A 19447-nucleotide genomic window follows, 5' to 3' on the forward strand; every position below is an offset into this window, starting at 1 on the left:
GATCTGCTGGAAGAGCTTTCATCTATGCCTCCTCAGCCCAGATAAGTCATCTAACTTCTGCCTAAAGTCACAGTGCCCTTCTTGCCTGCTTATGAGTATTTACAAAAATCCTAAAAAAATCTTCCAGTGGGAAAGATGGTAGCTGTGGCTCATCTGCTGTTGCCTACATAGAAAGTGAGACCCTGAAGCTTAGACCTGCTTTAGAGGCAACCTCCCCGGTCTCCTGGGCCATATGTGAGACAACTGCTTGTTTTCCATTCTCTCATCCATTTTTGCTCACTGTCTCACCCACAAACATGAATATTTCCTATAGTTTCCATGTTCTTATTTCCCAGCTTATTCAACTAACAAATCTTGACCAGCACTGCCCAGGATGAAGCTTTCATTTATGTGACCTGCTTCAGGGCTGTATAGGCAAACACTGTGTAAGACTTGATTTACAGCAGAAATGCTCATATCAGTTCAGATAAAATGAGACTCACTCAATGAGGTCTCTTCTATTTTAAAGTAAAGGCCTAGATTTGCTGCCAGCTGAATATGGCTGGAGTCAGCTAGAATGTCCCTGGTGAACAAACACTATCATCTGCCTTCCAGGAGTGGCTGATACTCCTGTCCAGGCACTCTCAACACCTGCAAGCATGGTAGTTTGCTCTGTAGCATCATCCCTCCAAAGTTCTCCACAGGTCTTAACATTTAAATACTGTCTTAGGAAGTTGTCTAAAGTAATTTTCAGTCCTATTGCATCTTAAAATGAGGTGTTCAGCAGAGGGAGAGAAAGGTAGAAGTGCTAGAGCAGTGTATAAAATGTCATAGCTTTGAATAGCAGGGAAGCTGGCTTGGTTTGATGGCTACCATGTGTTTGCAGGATGCAATTGATCTGTCCGTAAAGCCCCCAGACCAGAACAATGAGCACAGAGCTGTGTCAGTACAGTGCTCATCAACCTCCATAAGGCTTTGTTGGCTTCCATGCTTGGAAACCAGCTAAACATTAAATTCCTGATTTAAGATGTTGTGAATTAAAAAATGGCAGAGTAGTTTCCTGAACTAAACAAACAAATGCGTCCGCTTTTTTTTTTTTCCCATTACAACAAAATTAGAAAAAACAGTAAGCACTTTTAATTTGACACCTTTTTCCTATCTTTCCAGTACATTATTATTAAGAGAAGAGCAGTTACATAACAAGATGTGGGCTAAATGGGAGACTTGATTTTGAAGTCAATGGGAAATGAGCTGATCAGATCAGTCAGGACAAGCAAGCCTAATGTCCAGCAAAGCATTCACACACTTCTCCTCTGCCTTACTTCTTGTGCTCACTTGTTCACACAGTTGTTCACTTCTGACTATAGGCAATATCTCTCATAAAAGACAGAATCAAAAAAGAAAAATAAACATTATCTCAAGCTGTTAGCAGAACAATTTATAATTTGTTCCTTTCTCAAATATTCTTCTTGTTTATTACAGAGTTGTCTGGAGGCCAAAAAAAAATGAGACAAACATTTTTCAAAGATTAGATTAAATGAGTCAATAAATGAATGGGAAAGAAATATGGGGTCTGCTTGTACCCTCCATCACTGGGTGCAAGACCATTATGAAGCATTCAATTAACTGTTAAAACCACACTCAACAAACTTCACTCTTCATCATTGCCCATACTCTTCAGCTTTGAAATCTTGATTTAATGTTGTGCAAAAAATCCCACTGCAGATGAGAAAAAAACTATTGTCACAATCAGCCAGGGTAATCTTTGCTTTAAACTGTGTTTTTAGAGGCAAAGCTTCAGCATAGGCCTGACTCCATAGAGTTTCTCTCCTGAACCCTGATAGGTCTGTCCTCTAAGTTCAGTTACCTCATTTTTCTGCCAATAATATCATTAAGAACAATAAATAGAAAGGCTAAAAGAGGCACCTCAGTTTGCTGAATGCACATTTTATCATTTAAATTAAAAGCTTAACTTGTAGTCACAAATGGCTTAAATATTTAGCCAAAGTAATACTTCAAAAAATTACTTCTTCCTTAAACCTATGAGGTAATTCATAAGATATTGTCATTTGGGAACCAGAATAAATATTATGGAAGGCAAAAGATGTGAAATCTTGTAGGCAATGGAGTAACCTAAAATTAATTCCAGTAATGAATTTTGATAGAATGATTTCTAACATGTCTCTTTGGAGCGATAAACAACCTGACTTCAAAACCAACTCAAAATCCAATATCCAATACATTTATGAGTAACCCCATGGTAAACTGATGGCCAGTTTATTTCAGTACTGATGTCTGCCTCAGCATAGCTGTTTGTGGTAAAAGTTGCAGTTCTTTCTTAGTAGGATTGCTGGAAAATTGCCAGTTACAACAGTCTCTGGCAGTTGTGAAGTGCAGCTGTGGCTATCTGCTTACGTTTCTATCAAATTAATTTGCATCAGGCAATCTCCAGCATACAGTGAATAAAACATATGCAGGTACACATTTTAAAAGTGCTATGGTGATCATAGCAGTGCTTTCCTGCACATTATTCATAATTTTCGTATGTTTTTTATTGCCATGGCAAATGATACAAACCTAGTAATTGTGGTTTTTAACTACTTCTGAGTACACGTGCTCTTCTTAGCTGTATAACAGAAAGAAACAAAGAAAATGAGTCTGAGTAATTTCATTTTTGTGCAAGGTCAAAGCCTGTAAGTCAAAATAGATAACTGACATATTCTTTTAATGATACGAATCCACCTTGCTGAATGCACACAAATAACCTGGAAATATAAATTCCTTTTCCATTTTTAAAAATGATCATGTGATGAAGTCATAGGAGCTTGCAAATATTCAGAGAAAAGGAAGAAATAGAAAACAAACAAACAATAACAAGTCTTTTTTTCACTTCCACATCTTCTGCCAATCTTTAGCTCATAGTACAAGTATGAAAGTTAACCATGGAGGAAACTAGCCATTTTCACCTGTAAGTTTACAGTAACTGATTTAAGCATCATTTAAAATGTTTCTCTCTTTATTTGACCAAGACTACACTTCCACCAACACAGATATTTAGCTAAAATTTTGATTTCTTTTACATCATGCCTATACCAGCAAAAACCTGAAGTCAAACACAAGCTATATCAGCAAAAAAGTGCCAATACTGCCAGCTCCCAGTCATCCAGGCTAATGGGAGGCTGGAAAATCAGTTGTGCTTCTGGTAAGTTTTAATTACTGGGTGCCAATATGCATGTGTGGACCTATCTTGCACCCAGGGCCAGCAAACACCTGGACACAACACAAACATGTTCATCTGGTGTTGAGGCTGCAACAAGGAACCCCACTGCACTCAAGCTGGCTGTGTGCATGGTTGTTCACATGATTTGGCATCCATGGCATAGATTAGACCAGTTAATTATTATTATTACTTTTTTATTATTACAAGAAGTTGGTTTATTTTTCTGGAAAATTTATATAAGCTATAACTTGTACCTACATGAGGAAGATGTGCTGATGCAGCCAGAACAGTGTAAAGTCAGCAGTAAATCATTCAAAGCCCTGAATGAGATCTTTGTTTATTTTGCCTGAATATGTTTCATTGATCTGATTTACCTATGAGTATTTGATCCATTCTGTCTTCATCTGCTATGACTTCAGTCTAGTCTATAATGATTGTCTTGTCACCAGTCCATGTATAATGAATTCAAAAGAGTTTACTGTGAGCAAAACATTACTGAAGTGCAGCTATTGGGAAGGAAAAAAGGAGGAATGCTAAATGTCTGGTAGTTCTCTTTGGCTTTTGCTGCTAGTCAGCTGCTCTTCCACAGACTCATGGAATGGCTTGGGTTGGAAGGGACCTTAACGATCAACTAGTTCCAATGCCTCTGCCATGGGCAAAGACACCTTCCAGTTTTCCTGAGGAACCCCATTCGTCGCTGGTCTCCACCTAGACTTTGAGCTGTTGACCACAACTATTTGAGTGCAACCATCCAGCCAATTCCTTATCCACCAAGTTGTCCATTCACCAAACTCATGTCTCTCCAATTTAGAGACGAGTATTTATAACCATCTCAGCTATCTCCAGCTATAAATATAGAGCAGTTGTTTTATTCATACTTTGTTGGTAGATTGTCTTAATTCATAACATCTGTTTTACATATGACAATGAAATATTGCTCAAAGGAAGAGGAGGGAAGCACTCTGTTACAGAATAGTTTGATGAGGTAGTGCTTCTCTCAAGATGTGTTTCACAAGAGAGGCAGGGAGAGAGAGAGAGACAGAATTTTTTATTCTAAGGAAATATTTTGATGACCTATGGTATCACAGAGGGAGCTCAGGGAAGCTATTAATATATATATTTTAATAGACAGCAACTTTCCTGGACCTGCATCTGTGCAAACATACAGTTCAGTCTATAGAGATGGGCTCACAAAGACTAACATGCACCAACAGAAGCTGAAAGGCCTCAGCCTCAGTGAGATATTGTTCTACTGTGTTTGTTACCTGACGTCAGGAATAACATGAACTATGATTTTCACGTGGAACTATGATTTTCAAAAGCTGGAATTACCAAGGTATAAGGCAACTAAATCCCCCTTTTTTCTTCCAAATTCACTTCATGCTAGTAGGGGTTGAATTAAGTTGCCAAAATAGAAGTGTCAAGCATAATTTTAGGTGCCATAAGGCATTTTTCCTGTCTCCGAGATGCTTCTCTAGAAAAACACAGGTTTTGCATAGGTCTGCCATCTTTACGAAGCTATCCTGCACACACTAGAACATCTCACATGGCACTAGATACCTATGCTTACACATAGAAAGTGATCCTTAAATATTAATCCACATTCTACAGAAACCTAGAAATTTAGCATTGAAACAACAAATTCCCAATGGGGAAAAAAAGGAACAAGGAATTGTAATGCTGAACATAGCAATATCCAAAATTTAGACACTTATGTGAAGATTTGTCCCACACAACTCTGGAAATATAACTGAACTGCCTAGATTTCAAGGCTGTATGTCCCAAACTCTTCCTGCAATTAATGAAAAGAGGCAAGACACGTTCAGAGAGACTCAAATCTTATGTGTGCTGAAACTCCCTATGTAGCCCAACTGAACTATATAGTAATTAGTTTCTTAAGGAAAATGCCACTGTTAGAGGACTAAAATTAGGTGGGATGAGTCTAAGCCCTGGTCATGTACTATAACCCACAACCACGGGGCTTCTGGCTGAGACCTTGTCTACTTCTCATGAGGAAAGTCTATAAAAGCCTGCAAGCTGAGTGGAAACCTGTCTGCACAAGCCAAGAGAAACACAAGAAATGCAGAGAGAGTTTGTATGCTGTGATGGAAGCAGCATTCACAGCCACGTGCTCTTCTCTAGAGTTAGGCATTTGCCAAAAGTGTAAGCTCAGTTCTTCCCTTGGTCTGAGGATGTTTTCAGCTGTAATTGCCACTCTTCAGCTGAGGAATCCAAACAGATGGTTACATGCTGAAGTCTGCCATAACTTTAAGGATGTCATAATGCCTATGCTAGAAAAAGTTAGCAAATCAACGTTAGCAAATCAAGATCAGATGGAATTTAGTGCTCGCAGTCTAGTGGGCCGAATAACCAAGAGAAGAGACCTTGAGAAATTTCCCAGGCCTTGCTTGAAGAGAATAATTATTATTGCTCTGATTTGTTTTGTTAAGGCAGGAAAAAATAAGCTCAGGAATATGAAGATATGAAATCTATTAATTAATTCAGACATGGTGAAGGGGTGAAACCCTTTTTTTTAAAAAAAAAAAAAAATATATATCTTCTACATTTCAAGTGCACGTCAATAACTTTTTCATGTACGGAAAAGCTCACCAGCACTAAACAGATACAAATACGTTCAATTGAGAAAAGTGGACTGTGAGAAAATGTACATTATTGGTTACACTCGCCATCAATGTGTCAATATATCAGTGCTGTCCCAAAAGGCCGTTCTTCACCTCCCTCCTGCAACTGTCAGAAGAGGTACAATTCCTTGGAGGGGTGAAATCCAACACATTTCCTGTTCTAAGACCAAGCCCTCTAAATTCAGTAGCTCTGACTAAGTTCAGACACCAGCTGTACCTTCTTTCTGAGAATCTGTGTGAAAACCAGGGACAAAGCAGACTTTTTCAGACCAAAATATTGTTTAAATTAACCACAGGATTAAAACACGGAGAGAAAAAAGCATTTTTAAAAAGCCAGCATGCATTCTACATCCCTTTATGATTATCCCAGCTTTCTCAGACACCCAACTATATGACCAAAAGGAGTGTGGTTCCCACAAGCAACTTTACAGCCTCTCTTGCAGGAGTTTGCTTTTCAAGCTACCGCACTTCTTTTGATCTCCGTTGGGTGTAGTCTTTCTCCTGTCTTGGCACTGTCTTTTAAAGTCCTCATCCACTTTGCAGAGAATAAATCTGGTTTCAGCTACTCTGTTTTGTCCCCTTTTATAGCTTCTATGAGACTGAGACAAGAAATCAATTCTGAAAGTCCTTCAATAACTAGGTGGGCCTCCAGTATTCATATATTATAACAAAGGAACATGTCCCCTGCTTTTTTAGAGCTAATATGCAAGAGCTTTTCCAACAGAATACACCTATTTCAGGTATCGTATATCTTTGTGAATTTCTCATGTAAATATGATCAGACGAGGCCATAAGATCATCATTTATTGAGCATCATCTAACAGTCTTCTGAGAGAGTGAGGAACCAACAGAAGACAAAGATGGGTGCAATGGCTATACACCATTGACACAGTAGCACTGTAGACAATTGCATTTCAGCGCATGGTAACATGCTATTCTGCAAACTTCTTCACTTCATTAAATGAACATTTCCTTTCTGTTTGGTTTCAAGTCTGTGTGTGTTCTATTCAATAATGTCTAAGCTCCCCAGCTCATTCCAGATATAATTAAGATAAATATTGTTACACTTAATTAACAAAGCATGGCATTTAATTTAAACAATCTTAAGTTCAACGACCACAATGAAACAGCTAAAAAAGCTATTGTAAAGATTTTGACATTTAGAGCTGAAATTTTCTTACTTATATATCAGTTATTAGACATACAGATGTTCCTTAATATTAAATGGAGGATTCTGATGTGACAGATCTTCCCAAAATACATTCTCGTTTATTTTGCCAAATTACTGTAATCCTGCCTATCAACAAATTCTAAGTGGGAAGCCACAATGGTATCAACCACCTATAGGTAAATCCATCCTTTAAACCCTGATCCATTCATTTAAATACTGGAATTGCTTGCTCTCTGTTAAAATATACAAATTTTTTTATTTTTTTTTTTATTCACAACATCCCAGGTGATGTGTAAAGCATTAATATAATTCAGCTAATACCATATATTTATAATAATTAGAAATCAGTATCATGTTGGTATTATGACAATGAGGTCCTAATCAAGTGGAACATATACACATGCACTAATCTGTGCACACAACACTGAGATAAATCTTATTTGGGGATTCCTCACGCAGTTTCAGCAATACTGCACTGTATTACTGTTTAAGAAAATAAACCTTCCTTTAACATTTTTAATATAATATAATTACTTTTAGGAATTTAAATTTAAAGGAGTCATTTTCAGGATTATCTTCACCTCAGTTTTTGGATAACAATTGGCAAATCTTGTCATAGTTTCTTCTATTTTGACCAGTAAGGTAATCACAGTAATAATGTGTATTTTGAGTAATTTTTAGCATAATTTCATAAGGAAATACAATGTAGACAATTATGCAGTGTGGGTGGGTGGTGATTATGATTATCTGTACGATATTCCTAATATATGTTCTACTTGTAAACCAATTCAATCATATCTAAAAATGGGAGATGATTCAAAACTTCTGAGTCCTTATGGCTTTCAAAATACTGGTATCTGCACAGGGGAGAGAGACAGTCAGTACTGCACTGGGAGCTCTCCTCCTGTTTGATATCAAATTTACATAGACAAATATTTTTTTTTATGAATATTCCAGCCCTTAAGACATTAGAAACTGGGCAAAAAAGCGATCACAAGACACAAATCCAGGAGATGCCAAGTTTCATTAGTTTCACCAATCGTGGAACAAGTTCTAGCATTGCCAATAAAGCACTCAGTTCAAGTCTGAGAGTTCATTGTGCCAGGTCCCACTCTACAGGTTGGAATATCCTGATTTAAAGGAATGTTTCCATTTCTCTGATTTCTCTGATTTTAAGTGTTTCTGCCAATGCAATTACTCGTGAATCAGTCAAAGTTACCTCTGGAAAAGAGTTTCTGGTAGGCCAATCTAACTGAATTTAATAATGCCACTTTGGATTATTCCACAGTTCCAAGAAACCTCAGACAGGAGAAAAACTACAAACCATTCTGTATAATAAGGAAATGTCAAAGCAGGATTTGTCTGCAAATGTCAGACTTCAGAAAGGCTGTCTGTACATCTACAATAGTGAAGGTCTTCCATTTGCACACAAAACCCATTAAAGATCAATTCCAACCTACAGAAATCTGATTATGGGTTCTCTTCTTGGAATTCACTCAGACCAAATTGCCATCCAAGGGGAATTTTCACTTGAGTGAGGACTGCAAGATTGAGCTGGACATTCAGATGCTTAATCTGACTGCATCTGACTTGTTTCCAAGTGTTTCCCTATTCCTGGCTACTACACACAACTTTTATATTATGCCATAAATACTGTCATCAAACTAATCATTCCATGCTGTATATAGGTCAGCTGGAAAAAGATTAGCACTATACATGACATAATGTTGTATGAAGAGTTGGAGGAAAGAAAACTCAGCACGAAATATGGCTGATCATCTACTTAGTAGAATATTTTTCAATTTTTTATTCAATCATCAGAAGCAGCTTCAACCTCAAAGTAAAATAAAGAGATTTCAGCAGGAATTAGGCAACAAATAATTTAACATTGCTGAAGGCATAGACTCTTTTGATAGCTGAGAAGGCATGACAAAAAGACGTGAGCATCTCTTGCATGGACTTGCTTCTTTGTGTCTATGTACTTTCCCCAAGATAACCCCAATTAGCTTGAGTCCGAATTCTCTCTCTCTCTCTTTTTTTTTTTTTTTTTTTTTTGATGAGTACCTGCGATTGGGCAAAGCTTAATTGGAGCAGTTCTGCTCAGCAAAACAAAGGTGCCAGAATTGCTGTAATCTGCCTGGCAGGGAGGACAATGGCCAGGGAAATGCAGCACCCTGAATGTTATCGTATGCTAATAATGGGGACCAAATGCTTTAGAAACACTGGCAACACACTTTGCTTAAACGCTTCTTCTAAAGCTTATATGGCGTCATCTTTATTGCTATTGCAACCTAGGCTTGCCAGTGCAGGGATGCCAGACCCTGATAAAATCATAGAGCAATTTTGCTGTGCAGGCAAATCCTTTGTAATGCATCTCCTGAGAAGAGCTGGGGGTGATGCTCACCCCCAGAAGGAACGTGATTGTACTATACCATTTGTGCCCATCTAAACCCTAAAAAGAGTAGCCTCTTGTCCCAGAGGTAATTTCATACCCTGTGCTGTTTAATCTAGTTCTTCCCATGAAGGGCTGTAAATGGGCCCTTTATTCCACCTACAAACCTTAGAAGACTTTTTCATAAGGCTATCTCTGATGAAGACACAGTGATCTCATTGTTGTAGCGAACACTGAACAGAGCATTGTTGCAAGGACACTTCCACTTCAGATCCCTACACCACCCCTAGAACAGGCTTTAGCAGAAGTCCCTTCATTTTGTGTATCCATTTTTGTTTGTTTGTTTTGCCAATAGAACTGCAAAGATGCCTTCTATATGAAGCTGCAGAGATTTGTCAGCAGCAGCTTGGTCCACATGGATTTTACAATGACAGTCATTGTGTTCCTGTATTTCAAAGAAAAACTCAGGGACCACCACTGAGATGCGATTTGTGGAGTATGGGAAAAGCAGCTCCCTGAGTTTGCAGGTTCTTCTTCCAGAGTCCAGGAAGCCATAATATCCCCAGGCTGGAGGCCAAGATCCCATATAGCGATACTAACCCAACCCCACATTTTGAGGAAGTCCATTCTGTGCATAAGGCTGCACTGGAGCTGTGAACCTTGACAATGAGCCAAGTGAACTGTCAAGAAACCAAATAATTTTCTGATGGCAGCTGATTTCCTGGCAGGAAGGGTTTCCTCAGAACTCTGCATGGGTTGTATAAGTTTGCCAAAACCCACCCATTTCACAAAACATTTTGATCTCAACAAATCAGTGGTTTTCAAAAAGTGGGGGAAAAAAAAGCTGTTTAAAGACAAAGTTCCCAACTAGTTCAAATGATTTCACTCAGTTTTCTCAAAGCTGTAAATCAGAGTAATTGCTCTGTTTCAAAACAGGAGCCCCCAGTTGTGTTTGCCAGTTTGGAACAGACTTATATACCAAGTCTTGAGATGGCTGACAGCACTGGATTGTGCAAATGTCCGGATCAAACGATAGCAGTGTGCCTGGATATGGCCTCCTGCTCTCCTGTGAAGGTCCTCCCACTGTCCCCAGCACAATGTCCATGTGCCTGTTCCCCAGGAGGGTGAACGGCTACAGCATTACACTTACCACGGAGTCCTTCATTCAAAACAGAAATTGCAGGCTCCCGAGCACAGAATATGTTCGCTGCCTTTCTGTGTCCTGCCATCTTGGGGTGTAATGTAAGCAGGAGAGGTAACAAGCAGTGAGGGTATCCAGGTATGGACTCCAGTAGTCATGAGCAGCCAGAAGACAAACTGTTCTGCCAGCGACACTGGGAACCCCTTCTGGCTCCTCACCTGGGATATATCAGTGTCACGGGGACTACTTTAGGTAACAATAATTCCTAGTTAAAGCAGCCGTAGAGCCAGCATAGAAGATTCTTAACCAACTTTGCATGGTGTGTTTCCAGTGAGTCCTCCCATTTATTTTCACATTGAGCATCGTGGTCTTGGTACCTTTGTTGGATACTCATCCAAAAGGTCTTGCACAGCCTAAATTAGAGGCTCTAAATCTTTACAAGATATATGCAACAAACAAACCCCAAGCCCCAGAGGATTTAGGTGGACATGAGTTAGATGGCAGGGCTTGCTGTGCAAGATTTTATGTGGAAGTGACATTCTCCAGTTGTGATTGCTTTGCACTGACTGCCTTGCTTTCCTCACAGCCACAGGCACATCTGGCTTTCCGTTCAGAGCAAGTCTGCATTTCCATGTGGTATGGATTTCTGCCAAGATCAACCCTGAGGGCAGGTGATCCTCTCCCCTGTGCCATGCACAGTGGCATCGATCCCAAGGTGTGCAGGACGATGTACAGCAGAAAGTAGGCGAAATCCACTGCATTTCACATTGAATAATCAAATCAGAGTGTCCGTGCCAGAGTACTGGGAACATGCTGCTCCTTTACTCAGGCATCAGGGCCCCTATAGCCAGCCATTTCCCAGCTCTACCATCCCACCCTGGATCCCATCCCAGGATACCTCCCCAGTGCTCCCCAGAAGGGGCCTCAGGAGCTGGCAAGGTCAGTGGATTTGGGAAGTATGTGAGCTCAGAGAGGGTCATTGGTATTTAACAGGGAGTAACCCATTGGTAGTTAAAGCAACTAGCTGAGACAGGGCACAAAGCAGGAGGAAGGCAGAGAGGGGACCACCAAACTACTTGAGAATTAAGTTGTGGCCACATAAATATTACTTCTGTATAAGTCTCCCACGGTCCACCCACTAGGAGCTGGGTGGACAGACCATTTTCTATATCAAAACAACAGAGTTTGTAGAATTATAAACTGCTCATGTAGACGAGCCTTTAGTGTTCCAGTGAGGAAAACAGGAATTGCAGTCCCTCAAACTGAGCCAGAGCCTTGTATCTCAGTAATATATTGCTGCTGCTGCTGCTACTGGAAGTTTCTCAGTTCCTTAAATAAGCTTCCCCCACGTTAACAGAATTAGATTTGTAATTTCTGCAAAATTCCCGAGTTGTCAGACTAAAGCTGTTAAAGGTTTCTTTTTATTTCGTATGATTCAACAGAAAGCTATAAGAACACCAGGGAAATCCAGCAGTGCTACCTTAGCACTAACAAATACACTACATCCTGAATAGCCACCCTGAAGCCACGAAAGCTGCTTTTTAAGATGACTGTTTCTAATAATGTCCAAGTCCCTTGGTTCACATCTTTTCAATCTTTCGCAATCAGTGTGGCACTTGGACTGTTCAAGGCACGGGGACTGCAAACAGACCATTTGCTCTGCGCTGCGTGAAATGAGGACCTCTGCAACAAGAAATGCCACCAGGTAGAAAAGCCGTGAAACGGCAAATGGTTTAAAGACAAACTCCTCCCTGTTTTGCTAGCCTACTTTCAACCCCAAAAGAATGTGGGGATGTTTACAGACTCTGTGTTCTTAAAGCCAACAGAGCTGCAATTTCAGCTCAGCTGGCAAAACACTCCCACCGAGAGCCAAGCGGCCAATGTGCTACTCCCAGCAGCGAGTCCGTCCCTTAATGCAGTTTATTAGCTTCATGTGTGCAGCTGTTTGGAAATGTTAAGTGGGCACAAGCAGAAAAAGCGTGTCTCGGGGGGAAGCCAGAGGTGCAAGGAGAAGCTGGAAGGACGGAAGGCTGAGCGTGCAGCCGGAGGGAGGGAAGTGCCTGGCCTGCAGAGGTGGCCCCTCTGGGGAAGCTTCTTGAGGAGGACGGAGAGGTGAGCCCAAGTCCTGAGCATTTGTGCCCTCTAGTGGCTAATAGAAGAGTGGAGGCAGAGGACGTGACCCCTGCCCAGGCCTTCATCAGCTACTGCGTGGTACAGCCATGCCCATCCTCTGCAGAAGAGGCACCACGTGGAATTAGAGCAGGTAACAGACATAGGCAGAAGGGAAAGGAGGCAAAACGCACCAACTCCATCGTGTGAAAGTGGGGTTCTATCGTAGCACTCTGTCCAAATAACACTCCCCTGCCGGAACCGATGAGGCAGGAAAAAATCCGCACTGGGGAGGCTTGGAGGCCCCTTCTCCACAGTCCTCGCTCCCGCCAAAAGCATAACACTGAGCTAATGGCCCTGCAAGTTTGTTTTGATTTCCTGAGCAGGCTTGAGTTACCTAATATCTGGCTGGCTTCCTTCAATGGCTTTCCAGCAAAGTCATTCTCGAACAGTTTTCATTAGATACCAAGTAGTAACTATCATGAAGCTCCTTATGAAGTCCCTCTTAATAGTCAAAGGCCTTGATGCAGATCTTGCCTGTCTTTCTTTTCTTTTTTTTTTTTCTTCTACATGCACTAATAATCTTTATCTTACTTGGTCAGGAGGTACACATGCATATAAGTTTTTGTTTGTTAATATGTATGTACATGTGTATGTAAATGTACATACATATTTACAAGTGTATGTATATGTATACATAACATAGTCTTACAAAGGTAAATCTCCATGTTACTGCCAACTCTTCATTTTTTATCTTGCTGTTTCTTTCATAATAGTTATACTTCATGAGCTACAGGCTGGACACAGGACTCATGCCAGGTATTTTGAACCACAAACCACATACAATATATTCCTTAACTACATGGGCCCCAGCTATCTATGATTCGCCAACAAAGTTGCACTTCTGACAAGTGGTTCAAAGGAAATCTTTGTGATCAGGCTATTTATGATAGGACTTGAAACAGGAAAAAAAAAAATTATAGGAGGAGGGAAGGGTGCTAGAACCAGAAGTTTTTTCACATTGAGGAAAGGCACTGACAGCGGGAGATTCAAAGCCCAAAGGTCAGATCTCTGGCACCTTTTAAACAAACAAGAAAACTCAGGTAAAATGCTAGTTTATCTCTGTGAAGGAAACATGAAATACCACACACCTCTGGTTAGGGACTCTCTACCCTTGAATTGCTCCCCAGTCTCCTGTAATGGCAGCAGGTAGACTCAAGGACCTCAGAGACCTTCCACCATACTAATTTATGTGAGTGTAAGACCTCTTGAATGTCTTGCAGGACTGATTTTGTGGATAAGACACAGCAGCTCCTGGATCTCTTTGTCAGGTGGAGGAAACATAAGTAACTCATCCTTCGGCTGGTGTCATACCCACTGCAGTGTGTGTCCAGCCAGTGCAAACAGAGGACCACACAGGAGGTGCGCATACTGCTTTACCATCCTCCTTGACCTTGAAGTGATTTACATCTCTGGGGACCCTAAGAAGAAGGATTAAGAAGGATCTTCTGCTTAAGCCACAGAAGAGCCAGAGCCAACCCAACATCTAATATTCCTTCATTTTGGTATGCTGACTATATATGTTATGATATTTGGGCACGCTAAGGATTTCAGCACACATACACAAGATGCTATTTCGGGGGCCAGAAATGGTCATTTTATCCTGTGCTGTAATCACTGAATCTATTTCAGAACATATGACTAATTTCAGTGATTGTTTTCTATCTGAAAACCCAGGATTAACAGTGCTACAAAGGAGGTCTAGCTCTGCCCAGTCACCCAAAGTTCTCCATACTCCAGCCAAACATGAAGCACATATTTAGGGCTCAGACTGGAATGATATATTTCCAGCCTACCCAAATACATCTGATCAGAGACCATGTTAGTCAAAGTGTATACTCTCCTTTCAGTTGCTGCTCTGTCTCTTTTCTGTTAGGGAAGGAATTTTGGTCAAGCTCATAACGTCATGCCAAAGATTAGGTGGAAGAAGAAATCTATCCAAATGCTGGTTTGCTAGCTTATTTTTAGCATTTATTTGAATGGGGCTTAAAATTCAGAAAAGAAGCTCTTTGCTTGTTTGTTTGTTTTTGTTTGTTTTTCAGTGAATATTAATTTTCCTGTGGTTGTGACAAATGGAATCAAGCCATTAGTAAAATTTTGCTTAGTGGCACATCCAAAGAATTTAATCTCTTCAGGCTTTGAAAAATTACTCATATGCTATTCTATTTTTCAGTTATTAGGATATGTCCATCACATATAGGCCTACCTTTCAAGAAACTATTTATGCTGCAAGTATGATTAAACAAAGAAAACATATTTTAAGCAGTGATGCTTAGATTATGTTACCAACTTTTCTGATCGTGTTGTACCTTAAACAACATTAGATGCCTGTGTTAGGAGTTCCTATCTACATACAGTATGCTGCAACAGCTTCTCAGCAGAAATGTGAATCAACATTATCATGCAACAAGAAAAGATTCAAGCTGTTTTGTTATGTTTTAAAGTCATTGAATTTACCCATAAGCATGGAATACTGGGAGAATGTATAAGGCAAATTAATGAATCAGGCAAACTGTCATAAATTTTAACATGAATGGGACCTTGGTCAAACATTAGTATCGCCAAGTATTTTCCTGTTTGTTAGCTTTATTTTGCTGTTTCAAAAACCCACAAGTGGAAGCAGAGCTATAGAAAAAAATAGCCTGGAATATGAGTGGTATAGCAGAATGCAGCCATAAATAAAATGTCTCCGGAGGTTGCAAAAAAAGAATACGGACAGCAAATGATCAGCTAACTATGGGAAGGGAATTGAAAATAATACCATTTTAATCAACCCATTTATCTGACAGGCAGATAATGCTGGATAAGGATCTTTGTACCAGGATTCATTCAATCTATCAAGGAGTGGGAGCCAAGGGAGTATAAATTCCAAAATCATCAATCCATGTAAAGAAATCTACTGTCTTACTCATGCAATTCTGTCAGCAAAAAGACAAGACATGGGCTTACCTGTAAGACTTCATCCCCTGCTTCTAAAGCATTTGTTTCTAAAGCTTATAATGGTTTTTGGTCTGTGTTCAGAGCAGCATTGCCTCACTAGCCTGCCAACTTCTTATTCAAACAGGACCTCCTGGGCCCAAGGCCATGCCTTCAGGGGCATTTAGATAGCTGAAAATGCGTTTAACTGCTCTCTGGGGCATTACCAGTTAAAAGGTCTCTGAAATCTGCTGGCTTTAGGGCCTTAATTTGTTTTGCTACATAGAAAACTTTTCTAGGTGTACCTCTGAACTGGTCTGTGAGGCTGGAAAAGTGAGAAGAGGCAATAACCATTGGCTGAAAGTGTTCACACTGAATTCCTGGGGTTGAAGGAACTGGGGAAAATGTACACTTAATGCAGACAGCAGTTAGATTCTGACCATTGCAAACATTCACTTCTAGGCGTAGCCTGTTCTTATTGAGGAACTTGAGGAGCCAGGAATGCTCCTGACCTCTTCCCATCACCCTGCTGGACCCTTCCATGGTCTCTCTCAGGCCCAGAATCCACAATTACATAAAAATACTTTAATAAATATATAGGAGTAACAGTATACAGAGTGACTTAGTTATAGAAACGAAGAAGAAAGTAGCACAGCAGTCCTTCTACACTTCAACACCATCCAGGAAAGATCAGATTTTTTACATTTTGGTCTTCATAGTAAATTCAAGTATCAAGGCCTAATTCTTCTTTCATGCCTCTATAATTCATAAGTAACACGAGAGGAGAAACTTACCACTGAACCTCAGATGAAAGGTATTTGTAACAGCTACAACTTCCAATTTTAAAAGAAAATATTTTAATTATGATGCAATGCTATGGGACTTAAAGAAGCTTACATTTCTGTTTATTTTACATGGTGCACAATCCTTTTTTTTTTTTTTTTTTAATTCCAAGGCAACTCTCCCATTGACTTCATTATGAGTGCTGTGCGATACGCCTGAGCTAACATGGGAAAGTACAACAGATCCATGTGGTGGATATTAAGATATAGCACTTACACAAGGATAAAACCTAATTCTGTGATCACACGGAGGTAAACCAGGACTGCTTCCAGCTTAGTCAGGGGTACTTCACAGGTATAAAGTCAGTGCAGCTCTATGTATTGCTTTAAAATGGAGTTAAGTTACCATATTTCTGCATACTGTAGTCTGTAACTTTTTACAGAATTAGCCATTTTGGGTCTTTTTTTTTTTCTTTCTTTCTTTTCTATTTACACTTATGCTTCTGCAGGACTCAGGACTCCTGGAGATACCCATTTTCCTAATTTAAGAATTTCTCTCCGTCTTCTAGAAATGATCAAGAGAAGCAATGTGTCTGGTTTTAGGTGTATCTGACTGCCTTCTCTCCTTGCCCTGAAGCTGAGTATAGCCTTCGTCCCTCCATACTTGGGCAGTTTGAGTTTGTGCCAATTAGATCTCTACCACATTAATTTCTGTGACAGCATCAGTACCTGACAGATTAATTCCAATGTGCTAATAGTCCTGTAACACTTAGTTTAAAGGCATTAAAAACACATTAATTATTTTTTTTTCCTTTTGTTTGCATCATATAATCAAGTGAGTAAGGATTCACAAAAAATGCAAAAATTTTGCATTTTTCCCTTCCCTCACATTGGTGCCAGACCTTGAATTCTCATCACCACTTCATAATCCAGAGGTCCAAATTTCAATGCTTAAATGCCCGTAAAACCTGCTCTCAGGCCTCCACCAGTGCCATCATTCATCCTTTTCCAGGAACAACAGTCCTTCACATCTCTCAAACCCCACTGCCATGTGGCGATGTGATTGACACTCCAGGGAATGATCTGCCCACTCCTCCTAAATGCGATCTTGGGCTGTCGGTGCTGCAGGCATGCAGAAAGGAGGAACACCGACCCCTGAAGACTGTCAGATGGCCATCTGCCAGCCAAGGCACAATATGGTGGCTACTGCCAAGCCAGCTGGGTCCTTGCTCTTCCAGCTGGTACAAAAGTTGCCAGGCAGCCTCCAATTCAAGAATCTTCAAGCATTTGGGGCTATAATCTATGCCATGTGTTCCTCTGTTTTTACTTGCTACATAGTAGAAAATAATTTATTCAGATATGCTAAATTATATATTTAACATTCAACAAACAGTTCATCATGAAACTAAGTTTTGGCATTAGCTAGAAAATGCAGTACTTTTCTAATTGTGTATATTATTATAATGGTCCTTTTTTGTTTAATCTAAATATTGTAGCTCATTTATCTTCGTGTATGTCACAACCAGCACTAGCCTGCCCAGTTCTGCTGCTGTCTACCACTTAAATGATTATTACTCAAGCATTTTGGAAATAATTTGTGGGTAATTAATCTTTTGCTAGATGACATCTACACCCTTTTGTCCAAAGGAATGCCTCATATTCTTTTCTTTTTAGTGCATATCGGCAGACTATATCGTGATGATAACTGCCTTTCTAACCAAGAGATGAAGAGTGTTTCTTCAGAGCAACTCAGTATCACTCAGCTCTTGAAAGAATTGAAAATGGCCCCTTTTTCATAAATGACACATAGCCAGCAAAGAAAAAGTGGGAATAGAGCCCAGGACATTTACTCTGAGATTCAGAGATCTTTACCACTAGAGCTAAATAAAAATTTGCTACTATTAGCAATGATATGTGGCTGTTAAGCTTTCTTTAGTCTGTAATCAGGCATTAGATGATAACTAGGTATGCCCATAATTATCTTTATTCCTAAGCCTTTCTTTGGAGAACAAAACATACTTCAGTTTGCATGGATTTCAAAATGTATCTTCATTTTCATTTCTCTGTGCTTTGTTAAACTTCACTTTACTCTCCATGTCTCCAAGTTCAAAAATTAAAAGTAAATAAGCAAATACAGTTTTGTTTTCTGATGTATACTGATTTCCAAGAATTTGTTTGCTCCATTACATCTACCATGTGACAACATAAAAATCTGTCCTTTTTCTAGAAAAAATATCTTTACTTTTTTATCCTTTTCCACTATACACATCATAGAGAAGTCTGCAGCCATTCCACAACAGAAATAATTCTCAGAAATGTTCATACACCTAACAATTGAACAGTCACAAATAAAACATTTCAGAAAAACTATTTAGTCTCTCTACACCCTATTGGAACGTGATTTCCAAACTCCTTCTCAGCCAAGCAAAACAAACAAAAAAATCTTTTTATCTTTCCTGTCACTTTATTTTAATCGAAGTTTATCACATTCTTTATACTGACTTCCAAATGCTTCACCCTTACTTCATTAGTAGGTGCAATTCCTAGAGATGTGTGAAATGTTGCATTTGAACTACAAAAGCCTGGAAGCAGACTTGCTATGAATATATCCTACATTTGCAAATCATCAGTGAATCGTTAAACTCTTGTGTCTACTGAGTTGTCTGCAAGTTTGTGTCTGCTGTCATTCTGCAGGTGTTAAGTGCCTCTTGTGCCCAGGGACTTCGGTGGTTGTTCTTAGGGCATTTCCAGGGAAAACGTGGGCATCACTAAGGGGCCACTCGTGGTCTTTTGTGGTTTTCAGACACCTGTGCCTTCTGAAACTTCATACAAACTTTTGTGATTCCCCTTGAACCTTAAATGTAAACCATTTCCTTGCAGCTGAAATAGTAAAATGAACCTGTGCCAACCTCAAAGCTTCTGGGGCCTGTATACACAACTATGTCAGTCCAGACTGCTGGAAAGCTATGTGACAGTGCAAGTAGTTTGGAAACCAGGTGACATGACCAAAGTATGCCCTGAAGGAACTAAGTTTC

Source organism: Anser anser (genome assembly GCF_964211835.1).
Source record: "Anser anser genome assembly, chromosome: 2".
Classification (NCBI taxonomy): Eukaryota; Metazoa; Chordata; class Aves; order Anseriformes; family Anatidae; genus Anser; species Anser anser.